Source organism: Hermetia illucens, chromosome 1, assembly GCF_905115235.1.
Source record: "Hermetia illucens chromosome 1, iHerIll2.2.curated.20191125, whole genome shotgun sequence".
NCBI lineage: Eukaryota > Metazoa > Arthropoda > Insecta > Diptera > Stratiomyidae > Hermetia > Hermetia illucens.
The window spans coordinates 157725336-157747555 of NC_051849.1; positions in this window are offsets into that span (position 1 = coordinate 157725336).

The following is a 22220-nucleotide window of genomic DNA, read 5'->3' on the forward strand; positions in this document are numbered from 1 at the left end:
AATTCTTCGGAGGATTCTTCTCTTGAACGCGGCGAAGAGTTCGAATTCTTCTTGCTAAGAACCCAGGTTTCCGAGGAATACATGAGGATTGGCAAGATCATAGGCTTGTACAGTAAGAGCTTTGACCCTATGGTGAGACGTTTCGAGCGAAACAGTTTTTGTAAGCTGAAGTAGGCTCTGTTGGCTGACAACAACCGTACGCAGATAGGATAAATTATCAACGGTCTCAAAATTGTAGTCTCCTATCCATATTCTTCTTAGTGTTTGACCAGTGCGGTTTGATGTTGTTGGTTGGTTGGTTGTTGGTGCTGACGTTGCCACCATATACTTTGTCTTGCCTTCATTGAAGTGCAGCCCAAGATCTCGCGTCAACCACCGCCTGCTCGATCTGGATGAAGGCAGCTTGTACGTCTCGGGTCGTTCTTCCCATGATGTTGATATCGTTAGCATAGGCCAGTAATTGGGTGGAGTTAAAGAGGATCGTACCTCTTACATTTACCTCAGCATCACGGATCACTTTCTCGAGGGCCAGGTTAAAGAGGACACATGATAGGTATCCCCTTTTCGTAGTGAATCTTCTGCGTTCACATTGCATGTCAGATATATCACATATTGATATACGTGAGTCGTCACTTCCGAAGCGGTAAAGATGCCTCCGATACCCTCCGTGTTCGTTTAGGAGTTGAGTTAAATCCTACCTTACTTCCCCATGCCGTCGTTTAATTTACTTTAAGACATCTGGGCTAATTTTTGTGGATTCCGGGCAGCTCTTCGATCACGGCCCCAACTTTGACCAAAGGGAAAGGGTCTACAGCTTGTAAATCCGAACAATGGACAAAGGTGGACGGGAAAGATCGGCAGGAGGATAAGAGGAAAATTCGTCCAGAAATAATTATTTCCAAGAAGGGAGATGTGTCTTACGCCGATATCCTTTTGAAAGTTAAGCCAATCCGTAATTGACAGACCTGGGCTGCAATGTGAGTCGTATCAGGCGTACGCAGAAGGAGGATTTGATGCTGGAGCTAACCAAATCCAGCGAGAAGGCAGCGGATATTTTTCGAGGCTAGGTGGGAAAAGTGTTAGATGAGGAAGATCAAGTAAAAGCTTGGAAGCCAAAACCTAGACGGCAACGTACGCTAAGGGAACAATTCAACCTCAGCGGAATAGGAGAAAGCGCAATAAAGAGGATGAATAAAGTGTGTGGAGGTATACAGGCTGCTATTACTAACCTGCCCCTTGAATCAGGACATGATAGGATAGGATAGGTATGATAATATACAGAAAGTGTGGGGATGAGGGTCACCTTATCAAAGGCTGCTCTAGAGATCCGCATTGAATGTTGTTCAAAGGGAAAAAGCAAGTGGACGACCGGCACGTTGTAGGTGTGCGGTATATAAGAGGGAGCTGAATCGTAAACCATTGCGAGGCAACCAAAGACTTCTTTCAAAGCATTCGAGAGTCGAAAGTGGACGAGGCGGTGATCTGTGTACCTTATCAAAATTACGGTAGTGCTACGTGGATAAAAGACTCATCTGGAAACAATGAAATTCCCGGGAGTCGATTTTCTAAAGACAAAAGTCAATGGTGTCCCTCCTTCGAATGCAACATTAGCGAATTCGAGGAGATGCTATACGGCTTGGTGTTGGACGCTAGAGACCACAGCCCTAAAATCATTCCCGGCAATTTCAACGCGTGGGCTTTAGACTAGGCAAGTCAAGTGACAAACATCAGGGGCCAAAACTTGCTTGAAATCTTCGCGGAGAACGTTGGATGCTTGCCCGCCTTTCGAAGGAGTGACACACTATCTGGCATACCTCAGTACCTCATTTGCGAGAGGTATGGTCTGGCGGATGAGTAAACACTACACCACAGTGACCACCAGGCGATCTTTCTTGATATCAAAAACGGAGCAGGCGACAGTGGAAAAACCAGCATAGCTGAGTGGTCTACTGAAGCATTTGAGAAGAGACTTTCTTGGCGACTTTAGAAGGAGGACATGACCCGATGGGAACGGCGCTGAAAAAAGTAAGCCAGCTACGTCAGAATCCTAGGGTGATTGAGGAGGAACTATAAGAGATTTGTGGAATAATTGCTGATAATTAGGCTCCGGGATTGGACAGAATTCCGAACAAAGCCCTGAAGTAAGCTCCTAAAATCAGTCCATAAGTACATTTGAATCGTGCATGTTGAAAAGTCTTTCCCGCCTAGTGGACAAGTTAGAGGTTCATTCGAACCACCACCAGAAACCATTCATGCGATCAAAACGTGGCTTCAAATGTAGATACTGGACCTGGCGGAAGAGAAGAAATAGTACTGTTAAAATCCGAGTTGGTAATCACCAGGTCGTTTTAAAATCAATCATTAGATAGCTGGCGGTAATGACCGGTACTGAACTATGCCCACGAAAAGGCAGCAAAGGCTAGCTCATCTCTAGCAAGCATAATGCCTAATATTGGAGGGCCAAAATCTATTTGCTGTCTGCTTATCGCAGGGGTAGTGAAATCCTCCCCATTATACGCGGCTCCTGTCTGGGCGTGCGCACTGAACAGTGGACCAGGAAGGGTAAGTTCGCTTACTGGCCAATCGTGCGGAGGGTAAGCAATGCATATAAGACAGCGTCCGGTGAGGCAGTGTGTGTTATCGCGGGAATGATTCATTTCGATCTTCTAGCGAATGAGGCCACAGTCTTCTCCAGAGAAACAGGGCGAATTTGACCAATGTGACTGTAGACTTCCCAAAAGCCACTAGGAAGGAGCTATACAGGAGATGTCAGCAACGGTAGGGTAATTCCAAAAAAATAGACTGGATCCACATCTTGATCTCGTGTATTAAAAAATGGGTATCGTAAAAGTACGGAGAGTTGAATTTAAACAAAACACAGTGCTAGATCCAGCAAGTGTTTGCATCGCTTTGGATTGGATGAGTCCCCAGACTGCTTCGAAAGCGCCCCTACACCTAAGGACCCGGAACATGTTATGTTCCATGGACCGAGACTCGCGAGGGAGGTTAAGCAACACCCTCAACGCAGTTCTCGGACTTCTTAATTTCATGGAGGTAATACTGAGGTCCGAAGAAAGTTGAAGTTCAATAAATGCAACAGTCGGTATGACACAGAGAAAAATTTTTAAATAGTAACTAGCTGTCTTGCACGGGTCCACTGTTCTGAACTACGTGGACATGAATTTTGAACACCTGATCGCCCATATCTGGTTCGATTTCATCAAGTTTATTATACAAATTTATATGTTAGGAAACCCCTGTATCGTCAAATTCAATTATCCCGAAAACATTTTTCTGCACTAACTATGGCAATACATTATGGAAGGACTATCGTTCTCGATAATTCTATTTAATCTCAGCCCACCGTCATAAACTCAATCCAAAGAATCTTTGTATATTCCGAAAAAAAAGTTCTCTGGAGTTAGAGAAAGTTTTGCATGTGAAAAACGCTGCTGGGGATTTTAGCAGTGAATATGAAAGCCATGGTAACAGGATATTCGATGAATGGAAAGCTAAATTTGTCCGCATGGACATAGATATATGTATATATATAATAGCATGCTTGGTCAATTTTGGTGAATGTAGTAATAGAACCTATTAAGTAACTACCAAGTGCTTCCTTGCTATCGATTCAAATGTGTTTGAGATCCATCGGAAGAAAAAAGTGACATACATTCCGGCTATGATTGATTGACTTAGCTCAATAACTTGGTACGATGATGCGATTCGGCCCAATTTTTTGCTTGGGTTTATCTTTCCAGGAGCTGAAACTAACTCAAGGAAAACGAGGACCACGATAATTCTTGCCTTCAAGTAGATTCTAGGGTGAATAATTCATTTAGGGAATAAATTAACCAAACTTGTAGAGTAACCTGGGGTCTATGAGGACATGACTGCAGTATTCGAGCTTTTATCTCGAATGTTCTCTTTGCTAATCTAGAAGTTTTAAATATTTTTTCCAAAAATAGAAAAAAGGGAATATTAAATCAATGTCATGTCGTAGCCGTCCTCGAATTTTAAGGGATCATTACTACAAATTGAAAAACATGAGGGTCGCATAGCCACGATACCCCTGAGAACCTCTTGCTTCACTTTCATCCCTTCCATGTCATCATGCTAAAATCACAGAGTTCAATGGATAGCAACTGCTATTAATTTCACTCTTGGTTCCACTTGAGACGTGTTTCTTTCCTCCTGAGAAGAACTTCTAAAATGGGACGCGAAATTTATGAAATCTTAACAGAGTATACGTTTCTGTTATTGACAACTGAATTGAAATTATTAATATTTTTATGGTTTGGAAAGCTGGGCAGAAGCAAATGGATGGAGCTTGTTTGCTGAATGGAAAATGATGATTGATGATAGCTGAAGTATGAAGGATTGCTCTCCTTGGATATTCTTCACATTTTCTCCGAGAAGTTAGCAATTTGTATGGACGGGATTTCTTAAAATTTAGGAGAATTGAAAACTTCAACCTTTTGTCAGACGTAATAAAAGAAATATTTCCGCTACTATTCAAATATCAATGTAGGTGGTTCAGTTCTGTGCATAAAGTTGAAACATGTATTGAAAGATGCGTCAACCGGGATTATATACGTTAACCGGATATCGATAGATGGACTTCGGAGTAAAATTCCCGTTTGGAAATTTTGGCAATATTATATCTAGTGTAAACTTTTGATAGAACGGATTCAGCAAATAAAATTAAGATACAAAGAGGTTATCCTGCCTGAAAAGAGTGGTACCAAATTAAAGGACGAACGTCTCCACGAGCTGGTTGTAGTTGAGCAATGCCAAATGCAGCATGGAAGACTGAAACATTGAATACCCATTGCAAAAGTGCGTTTCACTCCAGTATCAGCGAAAATATCTGTCAAATCCCAAGTGGGTGTCGCAAGACCTGGGTGACTACGGAAATACGACTTTGAATCGATGAACGCAAGAAGCCGGCAGATCTCTTGATTGCTCGTGAAAGGGTTAGCTTAATGCTATCGAGCTCTTTTACTTTTAAAAAGTACTCGAAGTGCAGCGTATTGAGCATAGTAGAAACTTTAAGATTGCTTTAGAAACTTTTCCATGGTCTAGAAAATGAAATTAATTAGTTAAATTAATCGCACCGTGTCCAGATAGTTTAGTGGTTAGAGCGTAAGGCAGTCACATGTCGCGGCCCAAATCTCACTGGTGACATTGGGATTTGTATCGTGATTTGACGACGCATACAGGTGCCTCCTATAGGGTACTATAATCTTGTAGTGTAACGTTACAGTCTAGAATGAAGTGCTCTAACACCCTTCGAAGCCCTGATTCAATTAGATTGTTGCACTAAAGATTATTATTATTATCATCCATGATAATGAGCAGCTTAAGAGGAAGAGCAGCACATCACCGCCACATCACAAATCATTCAACGATGATGATATGCCAAGGCACTGTAATAGGCGAATACGAACACTTTCACCAAAGAGAAACAAGCCTAGAAACCTGGTATCAAAAATGTTGTGCCTTATTATTATTATTATTTTGTTAAGGGAAAGTCGCACCGCGTCCTTGAAGAACTATTGTGCCCCTTTTACTGGTTATAGTGTACCCGTTGATCATAGTATCTCAAGCAGGCCAGTAACCGTTAGGAACTTTAGTATGTTCCCCACTTCCAGAAGTTTCAGCTTTGCATCTGGTATTAAGTGTTCTCCCAGATGTATCGACCTACTTTGCACAAGTGCTGGACACTGTCCCAGGACGTGCATAGAGGTTTCGTCCTCCTCCTCACAGAACCTGCAGGCAGTGTCCGTAGATATCCCTAGCTTCCCTAGGTGGTAGTTCAGCCGACAATGACCAGTGAGAATTCCCACTATGATTCGGAGGTACTTTTTGGTGAGGTTTAAGCAATCCTTTGTGCGCATGGGTTCGTATCCCCCAATAAGCACCCTGGACTGCTCCATCCCTGGTAGGCCCGCCCAATATAGTTCCCTCAGCCGTTTTTCTTCGTTTCTTAGATTCATAGCCATGAAACCGTTTCCGATTCCACAGAAGGGTTCTGGCCCGTATAAAGGCATCCCTGCTCCTTTCTTGGCTAGTTCATCCGCTGCCTCATTGCCTTCCAACCCAGCATGGCCTGGAACCCAAAGTATCCAGACCTTGTTGGACGAGCCGAGTGTATTCAGTCTCTCAAGGCATTCCCATACCAGTTTAGAGTTCACCTGGTTGGACCTAAGTGCCTTGATCGCTGCTTGGCTATCGGTGAGAATAGCTATGTTCTGCCCCCTGTAGTTCCTTTGCAGATTAAAGGAGGCACATTTGTCTATGGCGTAAATTTCCGCCTGGAATATGCTAGTGTACCTGCCCATTGGCTCAAAGTACATTTTCCTTGGACCAATGACACCGGCACCCGCTCCCTCTGCTGTGAGGGATCCGTCAGTGTACCAAGTAATCAGTTGCTGGTTTAAGCCGTATGTCGCAGCCACGCTTTCCCAGTTTGTCTTGTTACTCCAACGTGTTTCAAACTTCTTATCGAAGTGAAACCTCGTTGTCATGTTGTCCCTCGGTATCAGTAATTCGGGATACCGCCTAGAAAGGATATCAATCTTCCTTCGATTTAGGCAGCTCCCCGCCTCACTCATGCTACCGGCCATCCTGAATATTGATCTCCTTGCCTGCATCTGTATGTGCAGATGGAGAGGGGTTAATCCCAGAAGGACCTCCAGGGATGCCGTTGGGCATGTCCTCATTGCCCCACTGATACACACGCAAGCCAGCCTTTGGAGCTTATGTAATTCCCTGGCTTGTGTGCTGAGTTGGGTTCTTTCTGCCCAGATTACCGCTCCATAGGTAATCATTGGTCTTACTATTGCAGTATATATCCAAAGTAGTATCTTCGGGCTACAACCCCATTTTTTTCCTGCTATGGATCTGCAAGCCATCAGAGCCCTCGTGGCTTTCCGACAAGTGTTTCCGACATGTGTCTTCCAAAGTAATTTTTGGTCTAGCGTGATTCCCAAGTATTTGACCTCTGTTTCTCGTTTCACCTCCATATCATGTAATGTTATGGCTTTCAGGTGATCCAGCTTACGCCTCCTAGTGAATGGTACTATGGTGGTTTTGGTTGGGTTGATCCGCAGTCCCACCTTCCTGCACCAGGCACTAGTAACCCTTAATCCAGTTTGGATTCTATCACATAGGGTATCTTCATATTTGCCCCTACAGATTAGAACAATGTCGTCCGCGTAGCCCTGGACTTGCATTCCAGTATTAGTTAGCACGTCCAGGAGTTCATCCACTACCATACTCCACATCAGCGGCGATAGTACTCCGCCCTGTGGACAGCCTTGAGTGGTGTTCAAGATAATAGAATTTGTACCTGTTTGTACCTCTAATTGTCTGCTTTCTAGCATTTTGCCCATCCAGAGTGCCAGGGTGTTTCCCACTCCTTTGCGGCTCAGGGCATCCTGTATCCCTGTGTGCGATGTGTTGTCGAATGCTCCTTCGATATCCAAAAACGCGCACAGTGCAATTTCTTTTGTTTCAATGGCGTCCCGTAGTACCTCTGTCAGCTGATACAGAGCAGTTTCAGTTGACCTTCCTGCCCGGTAAGCGTGTTGACAGTGATGTAAGGGATTACGCTTTAGAACGTTAGTTCTAATATAGTTGTCTATGACCTTCTCCACCGTCTTGAGTACGAACGATGTTAGGCAGATTGGTCTGAAAGATTTAGGGTGAAAAGGATCCTTTTTACCCGCCTTCGGAATAAAGACCACTTTTGCCCGTCTCCATGCCCTTGGTATGTAACCCAGTGCTATGCTCCCCCTTACCACCCTCAGAAGAGACTCTAGGATAATTCCTAGGCCTCTCTGGATAAGTGCAGGGAAGATGCCATCTGCTCCGGGAGATTTCATTGGTTGAAAGGTTCCCACTGCCCATCTTAGCCTAGCTTCTGAGCATACCTCTTTTGCTAGTTTCCAGCTCTCTTTCCTTCCCCTTTTATTCGTTGTTGGGGTGTCAGGCAGATTATTGTCGCCTGCCGCCGAGGGGTAGGACCCCGGGAAATGAGTTCTGAGAAGCAGGTGTACCCTGTCCTCCTCATTCTCGGTGAATGTCCCATCTTCCTTTTTCAAGCAGACAGAGGATATTCTCCCGTCTTTGGCTACAGCCTTGTACAGCCTAGTTGCTTCTGTGATCTTTTCAATCCCTTCACAGAATTCCCTAAAGTTGTTCCGTTTCGCTTCCCTGATGGCGTTGCTATACGCAGTCAGTGCATTTTTATACCTCCGCCAGTCCCCGGTTGGTTTTGCCCGGTTAAAGAGTTTTCGTACCTCCGTTCTCATTCTGGCTAAGTTTCTGTTCCACCATGGTACATCCCTTGATGACTTGACTGTCTTGGCCGGACAGCTGGCCTCATATGCGTCAATGACGATTGTGTTGAGGTCTTCCACCACCGTTTCTAATTCTAATTCGCTCCTGATGTCACCGCTCCCTTGAAGGTGGGCAATGTTGTTGCTCAGGTGCATTGTGTAGGATTCCCAATCCGTTCTCTTGGGATTCCTTATTATTCTTTTTATTTCGGAGTTACCCTCAATGTCAAATCTGGTTATCCTGTGATCAGACATTGAGGGTTCATCCGACACCCTCCAATTCCTGACCATCCCGTTCATTAGGGTATTTCCTAGAGTTATATCTAGTACCTCTTGTCTGGTGCTGGTCACAAATGTTGGAGTGTTCCCTACGTTGTATATTTCTAACTTATTACTAAGAATAAATTCGAGAAGGTACTCACCTCTACGATTAGTGTCACTGCTTCCCCACACTACGTGGTGGGCGTTGGCATCGCAGCCGAGAAGAAGTGGTAACGCCCTCTCCTCGCAATACTCCGTCAGCTTTGCGACTTGCTCCGGTGGAGCCCAGCTCTCGTCTCCTGGGAAGTATCCCGATGCTACCACTACTTTTCGAGTGCTCCTCCCGGCTTCCAATGAGACTTGGATAGCCACAAGGTCCCCGGTTAAGAACTCTGAAAGACATATGTATTTTAGATTACGTTTGAGAATTATGCAAGCTCTTGGTTTTTCACAAGACGAGTCCCAAATTACCTGCATGTCTCCTCCTTGCAGACCGCGAATCTGCCCCCGGTACACCCAGGGCTCCTGAGCCAGCACTATTCCAATGTTCTCCTTGGAATTTGCCCTTGCAATCACTGCAGATGCAGCTCTCGCATGGTGGAGGTTTATCTGGGCTATCCTAGTGCTGGCCATTGGCTCCGTTATTGTTTGGAGCTCTTCTCCACTGTCGGAGTGTCACCCTCCTCCTCCGACATGGCGCTTTCCTGCGCGTCGCTGTCCACCCCGAGCCCTAGCAGTCCTAGGTCTAGGTCGTCCAGCGTCTGCTCTTCACTGGGCAGCAGGTCTATTTCCCTGGTTGATCCCGTTCTTTCCGCCTCTATGGCTTCCGCGACTTCTTCAGGGACCTCGGTAAGTTTTCCACCCGATGCCTCCTCCGAGGTCTCTTTCCTTGGCTTTTCCTTGTGCACATGCACGGGTATGTTGCCAAATCGGTAGTTGATATGACAACTCCGACGTTTAATTGCCTCTAGGGATCGGTCGTCTACCCCGATCGTGAGGAGTTTACCCTTTCCCTCCACCTTGCTTCTGAAGACTCTCCATAGTCGAGTATGGAGATCTTCGTTCTGAGCAATTAGGAGTCTCATGAGGTCTTCTGTTACTATTGCCGCGGCCTTTGGGAGAAAAACTGTCACCATGTGGGCTCCTGGTATATCATCTCCAGCACATGTTGACAGTTCCACCCCTTCCCAGCCTGGCAATCTAGGAATTATGGTTCTAACCCATTCTGCGGTACCTTCCGTTGCGCAGTCCACCAGTATAAGGCCTGGTCGAAAGCGTATCCCGGTGAACACCAGTTTCGACGTCCATCCCTTGATCATCTGCTTGACGACAAGTTCTTCAATGGTTTCCTGTTCCTCCCGAGTGAGTATTGTGTGTTGTGCCTTTCGTATTGTAAGAATATTCGAGTGGAAATTTGTCCCATTAGCACCTAGCACGTAATGTACATGCATATATTATAACAGAATATTCACTTGCACATCCCCCTGGTATTCAAAGTATTAGAATTTGCACTGAACTGTGACCTATTATAACTTTGTTAGTAATAGCACGATTGTCACCAAACTTGGTGGGGTCATGTTTTATGCTATTATTGCTGAAAAATTTAATGATGAATCGGAAATAGTAAGCTTGACGCTACAGGTATAAAAGGTTTTGTGTTTCCCTATGTGAGGAGTATAGCGCAGTTCTCCATTGGCTGGGAGCATTGACTCGAAATATTTAAATCGCCTAGTTCTGTCTATGGCAGTTACCTGCTCAGAACTGAGCAATTTTAATATATCGGGCCACTGCTATCAGCCAACGGAGAAATGAAATTAATGAAATTGCTTCACGTATCAATGCAACGCGGATGAAGTGGTGTTCCACAACTGGTGTTCTTTGTGATCGACGTATTAACGAACGTCTCAAGTCTAAAATTTACCGCAATGTCGTCCGTCTGCCGTTCTCTATAGTTTTGAGTGTTGGCCCACTATAAAAAACGATGAACGGCATCTTACGGTAATGGAGACTAAGATGCTGCATTGGACTAGGGGCGTAACACGTTTTGATCACATCCTAAATGAGGATATCCGCGATCGATGTGGGGTTGCACCGATCGTGGAAAAACTGCGAGTGAGGCGTTTTCGATGGTGTTATCACGTATTTCGCGCTAACGAGAATTCGCTTACCAATATTGGTCTTTTCATCGGCCAGCGGCCAAAAGGGCGACCGAAACAACGGTGGCTTGATATGGTGGATGGGTATTTAAAAGCCTCGCGAATACATCCAGATCAGGCATTTGATAAAATAAAATGGCGAAACCGATCATGACGAGCTAACCCCGTTTGTGAACGGGACAAAGGCTGTAGAAAAAGAAGAAAATGTGAGAGCGACGAGTGCACGACAGCTCCGTGTCACATAGCTAAAAAGTCCATTGCCCTCTATTTTTTTAGAAAGCGATTTAAACAAATCATTTGATGGAAAGCCCTGTATTGATAATAGTCAACCTCATACGCTTCACACTCTGAGTTTAACATTATTAGCAAATGCCAAGAAATTAACCTACATCAGATATAACAAGGTGTGTCCCGATAGCTGAGTGGTTAGAGCACAAGGCTGTCGTACGGAAGGTCGCGGTTCAAATCTCACTGGTGGCAGTGGAATTTGTATCGTGATTTGGCGTCGGACACCAGTCGACTCAGCTGTGAATGAGTACCTGAGTCAAATCAGGGTAATAATCTCGGGCGAGCGCAATGCTGACCACATTGCCTCCTAGTGTACCGTTACGGTCTTGAATGAAGTGCTCTAACACACTTCAAGGCCCTGATCCAACATGGATTGTTGCGCCAACGATTATTATTAGATATAACAAGTCGGGAAACGGGAAGCTGGTCGCTTCAGGTATGAAAGGTTTTCTTTGCATCTTCTTTGAGTATATTTAAGTGTAGAGCTACTCCATTTGTACATAGTCCGTTATGTATTTGCATTTAGCATGTCTGACTACCCACTTCAGTGTGATATTGATATTTAGTTGCAGTAAATTTACAGGGGAGAGTCAACTTTGAGCTACTGTAACTTTGTTAGTAATAGTATCATTTTGATCAAATTTGGGGATAATATGCTTCATATTATATTTTATACTACTACCAACTTCTATAATTCTGGGATAAACTTAAGGAGGGTTTTTATTATAATTTGTGCAGATATCAATATGAAGAGTATTTTGAGGCGTGGGCACCATATAGAGGCAGATGAATTTAAGGTAAATTGTTCAGTCAATTTCTAAAAGTTGGAAATATACTATTAGTAACTTTAAGTGAGCAGATATCGGAATAGGACATCCCTCGAGGCTTAGATTTCACATAAGTGCTTTACACGGAACCTTAAAAAGGGCTGGACAGAAGTAGATTCTTCATAAATGCGACTTTAATATTTCACACGAATGTCAATTATTCTCGCTAATTCAGCATCTTATTTGCATGGCTTTAGAAGCAGTAAATTCGCGCGGAAGTTTGAACTGCTATAACTTTGGCGTTGATAGCCAGATTTCCATGAAATTTGGCATGTGTATACGAAATATTGTCCTCTGGTGGTGCGAAATTTGGATGTCTTAGGATGATTTTCGGGGGGTTTTTAGTTAATTGCTAAAAGCTGGTAATATACTATTAGTAAGTTTATTTGAGCAGATATCGGAATGGGACATATTTAAAATTTATGTCATTCACTGTATGCGTAGGATTTTATAGTTCCCACATGTCCACCAAATTTCGTTCAGATCGGTTCAGCCGTTTTGGAGAAAAGTGAGTGTGTGGCAGACAGACAGACAGATCACTATCTGTCGATCGATGTTAATAAGGTTTTGTTTTGCACAAAGCACAAGGTAGATTCCGAGAGGAGCAAATGATTTGAAGGTGCTTGGAAGGGTCTATGGCCCACTTCACCTCACTTGATTCCGGTTCCTCCCCTTCCTCTTAGCTAAGAGATGTTTTCTAACCTAGATTGACTTGAGTGTGGTATCACCAGCCACTTTTGGTTGCTTTTGCTTCCTTGTTAGCATACAACTGTTTTCATACGATACGCTCAGCCTATGTAGAATTTTCTTAAAGCTATCTCCATATTGTAAGTACTCCAGGAGCCGTAGCGGTACTCTCTTTTCCTGCTCCGTAAATTTCGAAGTAATTTTTCTGGATTCTAATTGAGTCTAGCCTACTTCTGCGGAAGTGATATCGATGATCTGAGAAAGTTCGTTAAATACGTGCCACCGTACGAAGTTTGATTCAATTCGGCCCCGGTCCTGTCGAGAAATGGGCAAGAATTCTTGACGCATGGACGCCGTAAGCAAGTTAGTTCGGATAAAACGGGCAAAACAAATACGTGTCTACACATTAAATGTTGGCACCCTAACTGGAAAGAGCGAGGAACTCTCAAGAGCCCTCCGAAAAAGACGCATTGATATCTGCGCTCTGTAAGAAACCCCATGGTCTGGTGCCAGAAGCTACGACATTGAACGCAAACGCAGTAAAAATGGCTATAAGCTTTGAGAATGAAGGGGGTCCTAAGTCCGCATCAACTTGATGCAGGACCGGACCAATTGGGGAGCAACTTACTCCCTTTTTTCTGGTCCACGGACCCTTTGCTTAGGGCTTGCACCCAAACTTTTTAAAAAAAGTCAAGCGACGACGGCTTTACGGTTTCTTTCAGCTCTGGCCAGCTCTGGTCAATAAGGCGGATTTGCGCTCAATATAATTCGTAGGCATGTCGTGTTCTACGAATTATATAAAGGAGCATTCAACATCTGCGAGCCGCTACGGTCACGCTGCTCCCAGGGCAGAGGTGAGGCAGCGTCTGACGATTTGCCTCTGCCCTGGTAAGAAACCGTAAAGCCGTCGTCGCTTGACTTTTTTTATAAGCTTCTCTATTTTGGTAACCCACACAGTCAATATGATGTTGGCATTGTCATCTCAGAGGGTTTACGTGATGTCATTAAAGAAGTCGGACGATTTGATGATCGGCTGATAAAGCTCACCATTATATCAGCTGATTCACTTCTTCACCGCATACGCACCACAGACAGGTCGATCTGATGCCGAGAAAGATTCCTTCTGGCAACTTCTCGATGAAAAGACTTGTCACGTACCTGCTGACGACTATATCATCATTGCCGGCGACCTTAATAGTCATGTGGATGTAAAGGCAGACGGTAACAGGTGCCATGGTGGAAAGGGGTTCAGAGCGCGCAATGAGGGTGACGAGCGTATCATCGATTTTGCGGGCGCCCACGACCTTATACTTATGAATGCATGGTTCATCAATCGATTGTCTCATCTTCCTACATCTTATAATTTATACGAACAGTAAAAAGCAAATCGACTATATCTATATCTCCTAAGACGCCTACATTTTACCACTCTTACTGATTGCAAAGCCCTTCCCTATGAGACCATCGCACCTCAATATCGGCAGTTGATTGCTGTCCTGTGAATTAGGCCACCGATAAAACAGCGCAAAGAGCGCACTGGCCCGCATTAAATGGTGGCGATTTCGTAAGAAGAAAAAAAAAATGATCTCACTTATGCGATTACCAACCACTACGAATGTGGAATCGTTGAACCAAATGAAAGAACTCATCCGGTATACTCTACAAAAACACTTAATGTCAAAAGGACTCATGCGCTGGGTTCAATTGCTCTGCCACGATCCGAAAAGTGAAGTTCGAAGCATGACGGGTGTATCAAAACACTCCGTGTCTCTGTCGGTGTTCATCAAGGAAGCGCCCTCTCACCACTTCTCTTTGTTCCTGTCATGGACACCATCACACGAGGCATCCAGTATCCTATACACTGCTTTACGCAGATGATGTTTTGCTAGCTTCTAATCGCAGAAATGATCTTGAGCAACTTGTCCAAAAATGGAATGATCGCCTCATGCAACACGGTCTCAGATCGAATCGAAACAAAACTGAATTAGTGACGACCAGCCCTCATGAAACAGGCACAATTACTGTCACTGTAATTACCGGCTATAAAAGAACAATGAACAGTGTCTTGCGGTAATGGAGACGAAGGTGTTTTGTTGGACTAGTGGTATGACACGTTTTGATCACATCGGAAATAAGGATATCCGCGATTGTTATGGGGTTGCACCGATCGTGGAAAAATTGCGAGAGAGGTGTCTTCGATGGTCTGAACGATAGTAAACCACCAAAAGACAGGCTTAAACAACGGTGCCCTGATACGCTGGATGGCGATTAAAAAGCCTCGAGATTGCATCCAGATTAGGCATTCGATTGGGCTAAATGGCGAAATCGATCACGACGAGCCGACCCCGTTTGTGAACGGGATAAAGACTGAAGAAAAAGAAGAAGATGAAGTCATAGTGTAAAATGTGATTAATATCTTCTTTATGTATCCAAGTTTCACAGTAGTGAGGTGCGACCCGGAATGCAATTACGATTTTCCCTAACAGTGGCTGTGTCATATGCACGGAACAAAAACGGCTTTTGAGAGCGCTGGTGAAACGAATAAATGAGCAGCTAAACTAAACTGAAATGAACATTCGTAGCGTTTTTGAAGTCCCTAGACCAACTTCTTGAGACAAGTTCAAAGAATTTTACTGCGATTTTGGACGCTAGTAAGCGTGTGCAAGATTATACATACAGGGTGCGGCAGCATAACTTCCTTTTTTACAATGCGCGCCACTCAGTTAGTTGATGTCATAGCGGAGCGCTGGTGGTCTCGTTCAAGAGGGGATACTGTAAAGTTTTGTCCCGATACGGTTCAGTCGCCATCATGTGTTGGAATAGTGAGGAGCGTGCCTTTGCCGTTGAGGTTTACTTTTCAAGCGGATGTTCGGTTATTGCAACACAGCGTGCATTTCGGAATCGCTTTAATTTAGCCCGTCGGCTCCCGTCCCAGACCGCAAATCAATTGTTACATGGGTCACTACATTCAGACAAACTGCAAGTGCGACAAAAGGAAGAACTGGAGTCCCTCGGCCCGTTAGATCACCTGAGAACATTGAAGCAGTGAGAGCATCAATGATGCGATCGCCACGGCGTTCTGCGCGCAAACACGCATCTGCCCTTGGACTATCCGATCGTTCTGTGAGAAGAATTCTTCGTGATGATCTTCATTTTCATCCCTATAAGATGGCGATAGTGCAGGAACTTTCAGAACGTGACTTCAATTCTCGGATGAACGCGTGTGAGCTTCTTCTTGATGTCGTTCCCGAGGGTGCTATTCTTTTTTTAGCAATGAAGCCCATTTTCATTTGTGTGGGTCGGTTAACAAACAAAACATGCGCTACTGGGCTGACACCGACAGTCGAGAATTGCTTCAAAAGCCTTTGCATTCACCCAAAGTCACAGTGTGGTGTGCAATTTCCTCAGCTGGAATTATTGGTCCCTGGTTTTTTGAGGAAAATGAGGTTACAGTGACAGTGAATTCGGACCGGTATGTAAACATGCTACAGAATTTTTTTTCCCACGGCAAGAAGACGGTGCAACAGCACACACTTCAAGAGCATCGATGGCTGTTTTGAGGGAACACTTTCGAGAGCGTCCTATCTCAATTAGAGGCGATTTGGAATGGCCGGCACGCTCTCCCGATCTGTCCCCTTGTGATTTTTTTCTATGGGGTTTTTTGAAATCCCTTGTTTATGTGAACTGTCCAAGAACCCTACAAGATTTGAAGACCAACATCCAAGAAGAAATTGCCAACATAACACCTGCTATGCTAACAAGAGTCATGACAAACGCCAGAAATCGGTTTACGCAATGTATGGAGAATGGGGGACGTCACCTAACAGATTCGATCTTCAAAACAATGTAAATAAAAACTTTAGACATGTACCTACATTATAAAAAATAAATAAATATTTTCCGATGCATACAATAGTTTTTATTGAGTTTTGATAAAAGGAAGTTATGCTGCCGCACCCTGTATGTTTTCAAGAGATATTTCCCTAAATCAGAAATAAGCGGACAAAAAGTTTCATTTTACACTAAAACCTGAGAAATGTCAATGCCAACTTTCATAATCGAAACTGTGCTAATATAAACGCCAGACTACCTACCATTCTATTACTGTCAAGAAAAGGGCGTGACACTAATTCGGCTTCAACGACTCTTCATCATTCTGGAAAAGTTGAATAGTGATGTCGTATTCATGTATCAAGAATAATATAAAATTATTGAAAAGTCCGACCTAACGAGCCTCAAATTTCCTTTTGTAATGAACTGTCAGATAATTTGACAGCTTTTCAGCAAGTTCTGAAACATAAATACTGCACATTCCCTCGCCCCACACAAATGGGTCGTTGTTATCATCAAACCGAGTTTAGAATCCCCTTTAGTATCGTAACACCTTTTAAAGAACATTCATTAAATACGATGTTAATGCATGTACAATTACTCAAAGAAAACCACCCCCATTCTATTCAAAACTAAATAGTTCTCATAAAGTTCTTTCCTAAGAAACATTCTCCTTCATTATCTTGATTTTCATCAAACTTCTCTCGAACAGAGCAGACTCAACCATTCAGTTGCATCCACCATAAGAGGATCCATTCCAGTAAATAGAAAACAAAATAGCCTCCGACAGAACAAAATGCTCGTTTGCACTTTCGAATACACCAAACTGCCCAAAACAATTAACGCCTCGGGTAAACAGTCGAGGGAAGTTCTCCTCGAACAAAACGGAAACTTTGAAAGGCATACAAAGTTTTCCTAGTAAACGTCTAATTCAAGTTGGCCATGAGTCTTAACATAAATATGACAACTTACCAGACTGAGACGCAATCTCCTTGATCTTGATTCTAAATCCTTTACAGTCCCAAGCAATTTATAACAATATCCTGTCCACAGTAAACTTCGTCCTTTCTATAGTGTTGTAGACTGCGTGTCAATAGGGAATGCTTACTTCCTTGACTTACTGTGGGGTGCAGAATTAAGTTTATTCTCTCTCAGATAACCCACCCTGGTGACGTGTAATGTCCTTGGGGATACCTTACAATGGATTAATGTGGTTACATGCAGGGTCTGTAAGTGTACATATTTGCGTTGTAGCCTCATACATGGAGATCAAACCGCTTTAGAGCTGATTTTCAGAAAGTTACATATCTGGGTGACTCCTTGACCGATGGAATGCAATCAATGCACCTTACGTTGTTGCCACAAGTTATGCAAACCAAATAATTTTGGAAAGCATTAGGTACTTTCTCCGATGCACTCACTGGCTTACTCATTCAGGAAGTTGAATTTAAAGCACATATATGGGTCCGTATTGCATATTAAACGAACTTCTCAACGTAAGATACCATATTTGATCCACGAACAGTTCTAAAAAGGATTATGCAAGCCAGTTCAAGTATAGATTGCATGAAACATATCCGTAGAATTCAAAGATTAGGTTGTCCTTGTACTTTCAGAACCTCTTAGCAAATAGGTTTGAGTGAGTCCTCGATACGAATACTATCTGCTAGTATAACAGTCTCATTGACCATACATCATCAATGATTATTGACAAAATGGCTTTTTGTCCTCCAAAGTACATGTGTAACTATAAGAAGTTGAACGACATAATGTCAATTTCTGGCTTGAGGTACCCTGAAGGCATCTAAGGAGTACGATTGCATGTGTCTGCAGGGTTTATTCTCAATCTGGATTTTCTCCTTTAGTAGTCGCAGTTTGATAAAAATACACATATATGTACATTTTAACGTTGCACTCCATATTTACTTTCTACTCACAATAAGATGCTTTACATTGCGATCTGTTGTCAAATCCAACAATTTGTTGCAGTCAAGCATAAACGAGGAAACCTAAGAGCTCTGATTTCAGGGAAAGTATTCTACCTTCTTCTATACTGAATAAATTTCCAATTTCTTTTATAAGAAGTACTAATTCTTTCTCAATTTTATTTCACCTCCAATTTATCCACCAGGACTTGGTACAGATACCGGTGTATCTGCATATATTTTCGCGTGTTTCTTTCATAAAACAGAATGAAAATTGGGCTCATAAATTAAATATTGACAGAATATGAAGTTTTGGTGCCAAATCTATTTCTCACCGCCAGACTAATTAGTGGAATGAAGTCTCGAAAATTGTAAGCGAATTCAATAGAATATCCAACGCATTTCTTAACGTTAATTTTGACCCGTCATGAAACACTAGAAGTGAACAACAACGTCCACTCTAGTATATTGGAGAGGGCCGCTGACAACAACAGTGTTATTTTCAGATGTAGGAAGTGTTCATTCACATCTGGAAGCAATCATTGTGTTGTTAATGGTTTGCTCCAGTATGCCGTCACCTAGGGATAACTTTGCGAAGTGGTTTTGTGCTAGGCTCTCGTCCTTTTAGATCCTAATTTCTTTGTTTCCTTCAGCAACTCGTTTTATATCTTAACAATTGCGGAGGAAACTCTCTAATTATACTCTCCCGACACAAGTTCACTTTCATCATTATGCTTTGACTTTCCTGATATACTATCGTACCTAATACGATCCGCGGGATCATTTATACGAAAAGCTGCTTGCAACAACCATCATATCCTGTGATAAACTTGACAATATGGTATTTGGTCTCCCAGTATCTTCACTATAGCGATTCCTCGATGCTAACAATGAGTGTATACGTCCGTTAACAGCAAACAGAATACTTCAGCGTTCATTTTTGTAAACTTCCAAGCGGCTCTGCAAAGGCAGGTGACTAAACAATCGCGGACATTCCTACAAAAGCCGAGTTTTCGCCAGCTACTACTGTAAAATACACTAAAGGCGCTCCCTTTAATTTTTCATTATCCCGGACTTGACGGTTCTTATAGGACTCAGCTCTTACTCTCCGCATTGGGTATAACTCCGTACCGTTTGGATCGCTGCAACATTCTACGGCAAAGTCACCCGCGAAGCCGGAAAATCTGGTCTCTGTGAGGACGGGAAACACCAGCAATCCATTATACATATATTGCACAGGGCCAGGCATCAAATTTTGAGGCACCTCCGCTGTGACGATGCATTTCCGTGCTCTTCATCCTTCGCAAATTCTTCAGTAACACCTGTTTTAACAAATATGCCTTTAATTCCGCAATAATATGTATTGCTATTAATCTTTTCAACAAGCATGAAATATTTGTTTGGTCTCAAAAGTTTTGCGAAATAATCAAAGTTTATAATATTTGTTGTGCGGGGTATTGTGCCTCTTTACTGGTTATAGTTTGTCCATTAACCAGGCAGGAACTTTATTATGTTTGCTATTTTCACGTGCTTCAACTTGACAAGTGTACATTCTACAAATGCCGGACTCTAAGGTTCGTATCCTCCCCCCCCCCCCCAATGGGCACGTCAATTTCTTCTAGAATACTGCCACTTTATCCCAGTTTACCCTTTCACCGCTTCAAACCTCTTTGTCATACTATCCCCCTCCTCGTAATATCGCCCAAAAATAATAATTATAATCTTTGGCGCAACAATCCATATTGGATCAGGGCCTTCAAGTGTGTTAGAACACTTCAGTCAAGACCGTAACGGTACACTATAGGATTACAGACCACTGTACGAGACAATGTGGTCAGCACTGCGCTCGCCCGAGATTACGCTGATTTGACAACTGAGTCGACTGGTATCCGACATCAAATCACGATACAAATTCCACTGCAACCAGTGAGATTTGAACCGGGATCTTCCGTACGACAGTCTAGCGCTCTAACCACTCAGCTATCTGGACACTAATATCATCCAGAAAGCATGTCAATATTCCTTCGATTTAGGCAGCTGCATCGTTCGTAATTTTTCTTGCTAAGAACCCAAGATTCCGAGGAATACATGAGGACTGGCAAGTCTTGTACAGTAAGAGCTTTGACCCTTGACGTAGTTGTTATCGATTGTGATTTTCGACCCTAGATAGGAGAAATTGTCAACGGTCTCAGAGTTGTATTCTCCTATCCTTATTCTCCTTGGTGTTTGACCACTGCGGTTGGATGTTGTTGGTTGATTCGTCTTCGGTGCTAACGCTGCCACCATATATTTTGCCTTGCCTTCATTGATGTGCAGCCCAAGATCTCGCGCCGCCTGCTCGATCTGGATGAAGGTAGTTTCTACGTCTCGGGTGGTTCTTCCCATGATGTCGATATCGTCAGCATAGGCCAGTAGTTGGGTGGACTTGAAGAGGATCGTACCTCTTGTATTTACCTCAGCATCACGGATCACTTTCTCGAGGGCCAGGTTAAAGAGGACGCATGATAGCGCATCCCCTTGTCGTAGACCGTTGTTGATGTCGAATGGTCTTGAGAGTGATCCTGCTGCTTTTATCTGGCCTCGCACATTGGTCAGGGTCAGCCTAGTCAGTCTTAATAATTTCGTCGGGATACCGAATTCTCTCATGGTCGTGTACAGTTTTACCCTGGCTATGCTATCATAGACGGCTTTAAAGTCGATGAATAGATGGTGCAACTGTTGTCCATATTCCTTGCCGCAGAGAGAAAATCTGATCTGTTGCTGATTTGCCTGGAGTGAGAGGCTTCACCCTCTCTGGTATGGGCCAATGATGTTCTGGGCATAGGGAGCTATCCGGCCTAGCAAGATAGTGGAGAATATCTTATAGATAGTACTCAGCAACGTGATACCTCCATAATTGCTGCACTGTGTGATATCTCCCTTTTTATGTATGAGACAGATAATGCCTCGTTGCCAATCGTCAGGCATTGATTCACTGTCCCATACCTTGAGCACAAGTTGATGAACCACTTGGTGTAACTGGCCGCCTCCATATTTAACCAATTCCGCTGTAATTCCATCGGCTCCTGGCGACTTTTCTCCTAAACTTGGTGGTGGCAGCATTTGTTCGTCGTCTTTATTTGGCGGGACATCCATTTCGCCGATTTTCTGGTTGTTCAGTAGCTCATCAAAGTACTCAATCCATCGCTCTAATATGGCCATTCTGTCGGAAATCAGATTTCCCTCTTTGTCTCTGCAGGATGAGCATCGAGGTGTATAAGGCTTCATCCTGCTGACTTGTTGGTAAAACTTCCGCCTTCTGTGCCTGGTGCGGTTGCTCCCTATACTTTTCTAGTTCATAGACTTGTTGGTTCTCCCAGGCTTCCTTTTTCCGTCTGTGAAGTCGCTTCTCCGCTCGACGGAGTTCGTGATAAGTCTCTGCGCGTACCCGCGGCATTCTTCCGTTCCGTTGCTAGCTTACATCCAACGTCAAACCAGCCGTTCCGACTCCTTTCGTGGCTGCCGCCAAGTATGCTTGTGGCCGTAGCCATGATAATGTTCTTCAGGTGATTGTGAAGATCATTTGTTGATGCTTCATCTCCAGGTCCTCTGTTGACTGCGGTTATTGCGGCATCCATTTCCCTCTTATAGGTGTCGCGGAGGGTTTTATTGTAGATGGCTTCAGTGTTCACTCTCACCTGATTGTCAGAGGGGATTCTGGTTGGTATTGTTATTCAAGCTCGAAGCGCCTTGCCAACGAGATAGTGATCCGAGTCTACATTGGCCCCCCTATATGTTCTGACAGTCATCAAGGCTGAGAGGTGGCGGCATTCGATCAACACGTGGTCAATTTGGTTGAAAGTGGTCCCGTCTGGAGAGGCCCACGTATGTTTGTGGACCGACTTCCGCGCAAAGCAGGTA